The sequence below is a fragment of the Macaca nemestrina genome, chromosome 3 (genome assembly GCF_043159975.1).
Source record: "Macaca nemestrina isolate mMacNem1 chromosome 3, mMacNem.hap1, whole genome shotgun sequence".
In the NCBI taxonomy this organism is placed as follows: Eukaryota; Metazoa; Chordata; class Mammalia; order Primates; family Cercopithecidae; genus Macaca; species Macaca nemestrina.
In genome coordinates this window covers 158660751-158671392 of record NC_092127.1, presented here as the reverse complement: position 1 = coordinate 158671392, position 10642 = coordinate 158660751, and positions in this window count along the sequence as shown.

The following is a 10642-nucleotide window of genomic DNA, read 5'->3' as shown; positions in this document are numbered from 1 at the left end:
CAATAAACGGGCAAATAAAGTTACGGGATTCCAGCTGACTGCCTCTGAAGTTGATCTCAGCCTGCATGGTGTCCAGTCAAAACCGGATGTGGGGATGACAAAACTGCCTCTCTTCCTTCCCTCCACAGTTCTCTCCCATACTCAGCTTTTCTACCACAGCGCGAGCAACGCCAACTTCCCTAAACTAAGAGCGCTGAGATTCTTTTTGACTTGCAATGTTCTTACTGTCTCTCTCTGTTTCCCCTTACCTCAGAATTTGTTTAATAGAGGAAATATGTTATGGCTATAAACATTTTCTGGAACTGAAAGAATGAAACTGCCCGCCTGCCATTTCCTCCCTGAGACCCCTAACTGGACAGGAGGGAGGTGTCCTTGACCAAGAAATTAGTTCCTGGCTCCCAAAAGCATTAACTTTGTGAATCCAGGCCGAGGGAGCAATGCCCAGGGGAGGGAAGTGGACATAGCAGTAAGGGAAGCTCCTCAGCACTCTGAATTCCTGTTTTCCCCCCCACAGACTCATCCCCACCACTAGCAGTTGTGTACATGATTACAAGTGTGTGTGTCTCTGCCTACCAATAGCCCATACGTGGGCATTTCTTTTTGGATTCAGGGCAGTAAAAATATGCTGTCAATTAGATGTGATCTGTAGTTAGTTGTGTGTGTGTGTGTGTTTTTTTTTAACAAAATTTTATTGAGATATGATTCACAAATCATAAAAAAGTTCACCCTCACCCGTTTAAAGTGTATAATTCAGGCCGGGTGCAGTAGCTCATGCCTATAATCCTAACACTTTGGGAGGCTGAGGCAGGCAGATCTCCTGAGGTCAGGAGTTCGAGATCAGCCTGGCCGACATGGCGAAACCCTGTCTCTACTAAAAATAAAAAAAAATTAGTCAGACCTGGTGGCGCATGCCTGTAATCTCAGCTACTTAGGAGACTGAGGCAGGAGAATCGCTTGAACCCAAGAGCTGGAGGTTGCAGTGAGCCGAGATCCACACTACTGCACTCTAGCCTGGGTGACAGAGCGAGACTCCGTCTCAAAAAAAAAAAAATAAAATAAATAAAATAAAGTGTCTAATTCAGAGGCACCCACCTGCCTCTTTTTCCCCCTGTTGTCCAGTGGGTCACCATGGAACAAACACAGTGATAGGTGTAATTATGTATACCTATCAGTCAACAAATACACACTTGTAATCATGTACACCCATCACTCAACAAATACACACTTGTAATCATGTACACCCATCACTCAACAAATACACACTTGTAATCAAGTATACCCATCACTCAACACATACTTCTAATCATGTACACCCATCACTCAACAAATACACACTTCTAATCATGTACACCCATCACTCAACAAATACACACTTCTAATCATGTACACCCATCACTCAACAAACACACACTTCTAATCATGTACACCCATCACTCAATAAACACACACTTCTAATCATGTACATCCATGCATTGACACAGCCTCATCTCCCAGGGAGAACTTCCATTCTCAGAGAATACAGCTTCTTTTTAAATTTTAAAAAATATTTTGTTTAGTCTAATATATCCAAACATGCAATGATTATAAAGCATTATTAATGAGATATTTTACTTTTTTCATTCTAAGTTTTCAAAATCCAGTGTGTGTTCTATACTTACAGAACATCTCAATTGGGCTATACCATTTTGGGCACTCAATCACGTTTGGCCAGAGGCTACTACCATCTTGGACAATGCGGGTCTAGAATAGCGTTATCACAGCCATGCAAATAAGTACAAGCCTAATTCCAGTTAACAGCAGCACACGGAGTTAATTCAAAATAAAGACTTCATACTTTATACTCTAACCAACCCCAAACATCTCTTCTTAGCAGTTTCTCTGCCCATCCCTATCCCATACCTGGGCACTTCTTTTTGGATTCAGGGAAGTAAAAATATGTTGTCAATTAGATGTGATCTGTAATTAGTTGTTGTTTGTTTTTTTTAACAAAGCTTTATTGAGTTATAATTTACAAACCATAAAAAAATTTCACCCATTTAAAATGTGTAATTCAATGACTTTAGGCATATTCACAGAGTGGTGCAACCATCCCCAAATCAATTTAGAACATTTTCATTACACTGAAAGGAAACACTATACTCCTTAGTCATCACCTCCACTTCTCCACGCATCCCAGCCCTAGGCAACCACCAATCTACTCTATAGATCATACTGATCTCTATAGATTTGTCTATTCTGGATATTTCACACAAATGCAATCACATAAAAAGTGGCCTTTTGTTACTGGCTTCTTTCACTTCGTGTAATGTTTCCATGGTTCGTCCATTCAATATTTCACTTTTTTATTGCCAAATGATTTTCAAGTGTATGTGTGTACATTTTATTTATCCATTTATCAGTTGATGGATATTATGGCTCTTATGAATAATGCTGCCATTGACATTCACGTACAAGCTTTTGTGTAGACATATTTTCTCTTGTGTATATACCTAGGAGTGGAATTGCTGCTGCATCACACGGTAACTCTCCATTTGGCCTTTTGAGGAACTGCCAGACTGTTTGAAAGCAGCTATACCATTTGTTCTATAAAACAGCCATATAGGCAAAGCAACCCCCAAATGCCCTAGGAGCTGAGAAACCAAAGAACTGAGCAGAAAATCCAGTTTGTCAGTAAAGGGTGATTTACCTGGGGAACTTACCCACAGAAGCATGGCCAAAACAGGAGCAATACAGGTAGATCTCTGCAGCATTCCTGTCCAGACCCAGGACTTACCGACACCTTATGTAGGGAAAGGAAGTACATGCTCTATAGAGACAGCGAAAGGCCACCTTCCAGAACAGGCAAGACTGTTATGTGCATGATAGTCTATAATATGTGTGATAACATCAATGTTGCTTTGATCTAAAGTCAGGATCTATAGTGAGTTCATGTTCTTACACTAAGGACAGTAAATAAAGTAGGAATCAGGAGGCATTCAGGAGACTGGAGCTAATCAGAAGTCAGCATGGCAGATTAGCATCCAAGATGGAGCCACATTTGCCTTCACACTCCACCCCTCTGATCCAGCTCTTACAACCTCAAGCACCCACCTCTTCCATGATGGGTCCTGAGCCTCTGGGGGAAAGGGTTTGCTGCAGTCATTTTGGTGATGTGGGTGACACATTGCATCGGTTTATTTTCTACTTGTAAGCAGAGGCTGCAGCAACAATACAAACAACAGGCAATGATACCTGTGCCAAGTATGAGACACAGAATTAATCATGCCTTTGACATCGTATTTTCCAGAATCCAAACCAAGAGGCATTTTGCAGGGCAGGGCAGCAGCAGGAACAGAAGACTATGGAAGGAAATATGAGTGTCGAGTAGGTACTTGGCAGGGCAGTTCTTCCCCATCAGGCAAAATGGCTATAGTAGCTTCATCTCTTTTAGTTATGACACAGACAGCCCGAGGACTATGGGCTGAGGGTGCACACCAAACGTGTTGCCTGAGGGCAAGGGTAAGGTCACAGGGGCAGCAAAGAAATATACCAAGCGGCCACCAAGAATGTCCTTTAAAAAGGGCCATGTTCAGAGTATGGCTATGTGGAGCGTCTTGGTCCAGACTCCAGCAGGATCAATGAAGACCTCTTTAGTTGCCAAGGAATTCCCCATTCTCTAGTAAAAACAAAACAAAACAAAACAAAAACAAACAAAGAAAACCTTATCCAACCTGGGGAAGATTGCCAGTCAAACTTCCATTCAAGTGTTCCCTCCTCTGCCTCAAGGTCTTGGGGAGTCCCAAATAATATTTGCTGTTGGCCTTTTACCAGCTCCAGTAGAAATTTGTCTGGCTGGACTTTGTTTGCCACTATGGTTAATGGACCATCCTCTACGGTAGTCCTGAGTTGTTGGTGTGGTACCAGCCCTATATTTGTCTCAACTGAATTAAAGTTTTTAATGGCTTTGAGGTAGAAGGCAGGACTCGACTCCAGGTGCGGGGCTCAGACACTGGACCAGACTGAGGACTCGCTAAAACAGGGATGGGGTGAAAGCAGCTTTCAATCAGACACACCCGCCAGTGTGCCATGTCAATTTACCATTGCCATGGCAACAGCCAGACATTACCACCCTTTTCCATGGCAATGACCCAATGATTACTAACCCTTCCCTAGAAATTTCTGCAAAAACTGCCCTTTAATCTGCATGCAATTAAAAGTGGGTATAAATATGACTGCAAAAGTGCCCTAAGTTGCTACTTTGCCTATGGGGTAGCCCTGTTCTGTGGGAGCAGTCAGGGAACTGTAACACCACCAGAGATATAACACTGCCTGTTCAATAAAACTGTTTTCTTCTACCTCCAGCTTGAATTCTTTCCTGGAAAAAGGAAGAAGCCAATTCTGCTGAACTTAAAAAGGGAAGCCTGAAAGGCCCAGTTAGAATTATCAGGAAACAAATGTGGTATGATCTGATCTCAGCTGCAGTAGGCAAAGAAAAAATAGATGAGCAACCCAATGCCAGAATAGTGGGCCTTTGAAAGACCTGATTCTTGATCAACAGCTTAGACCCCTTCCTACTGTCTATAGTGAGAACACTAAGGATAGTAAATAAAGTAGGAATCAGGAGACATTCATGGGACTGAGGCTAATCAGAAGTCAACACGGTGGATTAGCACCCAAGATGGAGCCACTTTTGTCTTGATATCATTTTATATTCCCATCAGCAATAGTTAAGAGCTCTAATTTCTCTACATCCTTGCTAACTCGGGAGGCTAAGGCAGGAGAACCACTTGAACCCAAGAGGTGAAGGTTGCAGCTAGCCGAGATTGCACCACTGCACTCCAGCCAGGGCAACAGAACAAGACTCTGTCTCAAAAAAAAAAAAAAAAAAAAAAAAAATCTTCTGATTCACAGGCATGGGATGTCTTTTATTGATTTTGGTCATTAATTTTTTTCAATGGTCTTTTAGAGTTTCAGAGTATGTGTTTTGTATTTCTTTTTTCCAACTTATTTCTGAGTATTTTTTGATGCACTGTTCTTCAAATTTTTGATTTGTTCATTGCTGCTGTATAGAAGTATCATTGATTTTTATATAGTGATGTGTATCTTGCAATCTTTCTGAACTTGTTTATTGGTTCTAATGGTCTTTTAGTGGTGTTATAGACTTAAATGTGTGTACTGCCCCAAAATTTATATGTTGAAATCGTAACCCTCAATGTGATAATATCAGGAGGTGGGACATTTGGGAGGTAATCAAGTCTTGACAGTGGAGCCTTCATGAATGGGATTAGTGCCCTTATAAAAAAAGACCCAAAGAGCTTGCTAGTCCTTTTTCTGCCATGTGAGGGTACAACAAAAGACAGCAGTCTACAACCCAGAAAAGGCCCTCACCAGAAGCCAACCATGCTGACACTCTGACCTCAGACTTCCAGGCTCCAGAACAATGAGAAATAAATTTATGTTGTTTATAAGCCACTCAGTTTCTAGCACTTTTTACAGCAGCCCAAATTGACTAAGACAAGTAGATTTCTAAGTATTTTCTATAAAGAAAATAACATCATCTGTTAGGAGCAAGCCTCCCAAAATATGACCATAAACTGGCCCCAAAACTGGCCATAAACAAAATCTCTGCAGCACTGTGACATGTTCATAATGGCCCTAACGCCCAAGCTGGAAGGTTGGGGGTTTATGGGCATGAGGACAAGGAACACCTGGCCCGCCCTGGGCAGGGTGGAAAACCACTTAAAGGCATTCTTTAGCCACAAACAATAGCATGAGCGCTTGATGCCTTAAAGACTTGTTCCTGCTGCAGTTAACTAGCCCAACCTATTCCTTTAATTCCGCCCATCCCTTCGTTTCCCATGAGGGACACTTTTAGTTAATTTAATATCTATAGAAACAATGCTAATGACTGGTTTGCTGTTAATAAATATGTGGGTAAATTTCTTTTCGGGGCTCTCAGCTCTGAAGGCTGTGAGACCCCTGATTTCCCACTTCACACCTCTATATTTCTGTGTATGTGTCTTTAATTCCTCTAGCGCCGCTGGGTTAGGGTCTCCTCGACTGAGCTGGTCTCAGCATCATCTGCAAATAGAGGCAGTTTTACTTCTTCCTTTCCAATATGGATTCTTAACTCCTAATTGCCCTGGTTAGTACCTCCAGTAAAATGTTGACTAGAAGTGGTGAGAGCAGGGCCAGGCACAGTGGGTCACATCTGTAATCCCAGAACTGTGGGAGGCTGTGGCAGAAGGATCACTTGAGGCCAGGAGTTCAAGATAAGCATATGCAACATAGGGAGACTCTGTCTCTCCAAAAAAAAAAAAAAAAAAATTAGCCAGGCATAGTGATGTGTGCCTAAACTCCCAGTTACCCGGGAGGCTGAGGTCGGGGGATTGCTTGAGCCTGGAGGTCGAGGCTGCAGTGTGTTATAATCACACTACTGCTCTCTAGCCTGGGTAACAGAATGAGATCTAGTCTCAAAAAAGTAGTGGGAGCAGACATCCTTATCTTGTTCCTGATGTTAGGGTAAAAGCTTTAAGTATATCTTTTACCATTAAGTATAATGTTAACTGTGAGTTTTTCCATAGATGCTTTTTATCAGTTGAGAAAATCCTCTTTTATTCCTAGCTTGTTAGGTGTTTTTATCACGAAGGAGTAGATAGTATGGTTTATTAATCAATAAGGAAAGAAACAAATGCTATAGGTACAGTGTCATAATTTGTGAAGTGCTTCTCGCAGTGAGGTTAGCACTCACATCAATGTGCAGAATAGTGATCTTCCTTTCCCTCTTTTCCTCCCTACTGCCCCTACAGAGTCCTATAGTTTCTCTTACCCACCCGATCCTAGAACTTCAAAATTGCACCCTGTAAACGTGTTGGGAATGAGAAATGTCATCACTTGGACATTTATCTTTTAATAAATTCTCCCTTAATGACCTAAAGTTTTCCAGCCAAATGTTTAAAATTGCCACTGATATATCAGTACCTGAGTAAATCTTAGCTCATGACCAGTCATCCTCAGCTCTGTCTGAGGGGAGATTTGCCCTTTCCATTTCACAAAATGTTATAAGCACCTTTGTACACAATCTTGGTCTGAATCTTTTACTATTGCTTTAGGATAAATTTCTGGGAAAGAATAACTAGGTTGAAGAACATGAGCATTGTTACGCTACATACCACCAAATGCTCTCCATAAAGTTTGTTCCACTTTACCTGCCCTCCAAGAGTGTGCTGGGGTAGACATTCTATGCATCCTCCACAAAAATAACACTTTAGAGATCTGTTAATTTGATACATGTAGAGTGACATCTCATTATTGTTTTATTTTTATTTTCTTCTTTTATTGGCAATATGTATCTTTTTAGTGAATTACCTGTTCATGTCATTTACTTATTTTTCTTTCAGGGTTCTGTTTTTTACTGTTTAATTGTGTAATAGTCCATTCTTGCACTGCTGAAAAAATCACCTGAGACTAGGTAATTTATAAAGGAATGAGGTTTAATTGGCTCACAGTTCTGCAGGCTGTACAGGAAACACAGTGGCTTCTGATTCTGGAGAGGTCTCAGGAAACTTACAATCATGGTGAAAAGTGAACGAGAGAGCAGGAACATGGCCAGAGCAGGAATGAGAGAGAGAGAGAGAGAGAGAGAGGAAGTGCTACATGCTTTTAAACAACCAGATCTCATAATATGATAACTCACTTACTCACTATCATGAGAACAGCACCAAGAAGGTAATACTAACAGATTCTTGAGAACTCTACCCCCATCCAATCACCTCCCACTTGGACCCACCTCCAACATGGGGGATTACAATTGGACATGAGATTTAGTGGGGACAGAGATCCAAAGTATATCATTCCACCCCCAGCATCTCCAAATTTCATGTTCTTATCATATTGCAAAATACAATCATCCCTTCTCAACAGTCCCCCAAAGTCTTATCTCATTCCAGCATTAACTCAAAAGAAGTCCAAAGTCTCATCTGAGACAAGGCAAGTCCCTTCCACCTATGAGCCTATAAAACCATAAGCAAGTTAGTTACTCCCAAACGGTGAGGGTACAGGCACTGGGTAAGTACAACTGTTCCAAAAGAGAGAAACCAGCCAAAGGAAGGAGCTACAGGCCCCATGCTATTCTGAAACCCAACAGGGCAGTCATTACATCTTAAAGCTCCAAAATGATCTCCCTTGACTCCATGCCTCACATCCAGGGTACACTGGTGCAAGAGGTGGGCTCCCAAAGCATTGGGCGTCTCCTCCCCCGTGGCTTTGCAGAGTTCGGTCTCCACAGTTTCTCTCACAAGCTGGTGTTGACTGCCTGAAGCTTTGCCAGGCACAAGGTGCAAGTTGCCAGTGGATCTACCATTCTGGGGTCTGGAGAACAGTGGCCTTCTTCTCACAGCTCGTCTAGGCAGTGCCCCAGTGAGGACTCTGTGTTGGGGCTCCAACCCCACATTTCCCCTCCACACTGCTCTAGTAGAGGTTCTCCATGAAGGCTCCAGCCCTACAGCAGGCTTTTGCCTGGACATCCAGGCTTTTACATACTTCTTCTGAAATCTAGGTGGAGGTTTCCAAGCCTCAACTCTTGCACTCTGCACACCTGCAGGCTTAACACCACGTGGAAGCTGCCAAGGCTTATAGCTTACACTCTCTGAAGCAGTGGCCCGACCTGTACCTGGGCCACTTTGAGCCATTGTTGGAGCTAGAGTGGCTGGGATGTGAGGAGCAGTGTCCCTGGGCCTGGCCCAGGAAACCATTCTTCCTTCTTAAGCCTCCTTAGGCTTGTGATGGAAGTGGCTGCCTCTAAGGTCTCTGAAATGCCTTCGAAGCCACCTCCCCATTGTCTTGGCTATCAGCATTTGCCTTTCTTTTAGTTATGAAAATTTCTGCAACCTACTTAATTCCTCTCCTGAAAGTGGGCTTTTCTTTTCTACCATATGGCCAGGATACAAATTTTCCAAACCTTTACACTCTGCTTTCCTTTTAAATATGAGTTCAAGTTTCAGGTCATTTCTTTGCTCACACATATGAGCATAGGTTGTTAGAAGTTGCCAGACCACATGTTGAACACTCTAAAACTTAGAAATTTATTCTGCCAGATACCCTAAATGATCTCTCTCAAGTTCCAAGTTCCACAGATTCCTAGGGTAGGGACACAATGTTTCCAAGTCCTTTGCTAACACTTAACAAAAGTGATCTTTGTTCCAGTTCCTAATAAGTTCCTCATTTCTGTATGAGACCTCCTCAGCCTGGACTTCATTATCCCTATCACTATCAGCATTTTGGTCAAAACAATTTAACAAGTCTCCAGGAATTTCCAAATTTTCCCTCATCTTCCTGTCTATTTCTGAGCCCTCCACACTCTTTTAACCTCTGCCTGTTACCCAATTCCAAGGCTGCTTCCACATTTTCAGGCATTTTTATAGCAATGCCCCACTCCTCAGTACCAATTTTCTGTTTTAGTCCGTTCTTGCACTGCTATAAAGAAATACCTGAGACTAACTAATTTATAAAGAAAAGGGATTTAATTGGCTCACAGTTCCACAGGCTGTACAGAAAGCATAGTGGCTTCTGTTTCTGGGGAGGCCTCACAGAGCTTTCAATCATGGTGGAAGGCAAAGGGGGAGCATGGCGTCTTCCATAACAGGAACAGGAGCAAGAGCGAGTGTGGGGAGGTGCTACATACTTTTAAACAACCAGATCTTACAATAACTCACTCACTATCACAAGAATAGCACTAAGGCAATGATGTCAACCCATTCATGAGAACTCCTCCCCCATGATCTAATCACTTGCCACTAGGCCCCACATTTAATTTTTACATAAGCAAGTAAGTTCCCCTTTTCTTTGCTATCACTGTCATTCAGATGTGTGCTGGTAAAGCAGGTTCAAAAGAAAAGTCTGATCTGTAGCATTTGCTGATATCTGCAGTATCAATATTCCCACTATTGCTGAGGGCTAGCTACCAACTAATTTTTTGGCAAAATTCCTGAATATTTTATTTTTATTTATATATTTATTTATATTTGATTTTATTTTTTGAAACGGAGTTTCGCTCTTGTTGCCCAGGCTGGAGTGCAATGTCATGATCGCGGTTCACCACAACCTCTGCCTCCCAGGTTCAAGTGATTTTCCTGCCTCAACCTCCCTAGTAGCTGGGATTACAGGCATGTGCCCCCACGCCTGGCTAATTTTGTATTTTTAGTAGAGATGGGGTTTCACCATGTTGGTCAGGCTAGTCTCAAACTCTTGACCTCAAGTGATCCACCCGCCTTAGCCTCCCAAAGTGCTGGGATTACAAGCGTAAGCCACCGTGCCTGGCCCTGAATATTTTAGAATCAGATTTAACAAATCTGTACAAGCAAGCTCCAGTACACCATGGCTACCCAGCTTTTAGATTTAGAAAGTTTTTCTCCATAACAAGATAAGATAGATATATGTGTATGTGTTCTTCTCAAATGTATTTTTTTAGTATTTTAATTTTCAATTATCCAAGTAATAAATGTTTACTGAAGAAAAATCAGGAAATATAAATAAATGTTAAAATATTTAAATAAATAGTAATCTCACCAAATAGAATCACACCAATATCATTTTTAGAGCAACCATGCAGTCATTTTTCTCTATATATTAACATTCTTTAGATTCTTGGCTCCTACTGCAAATT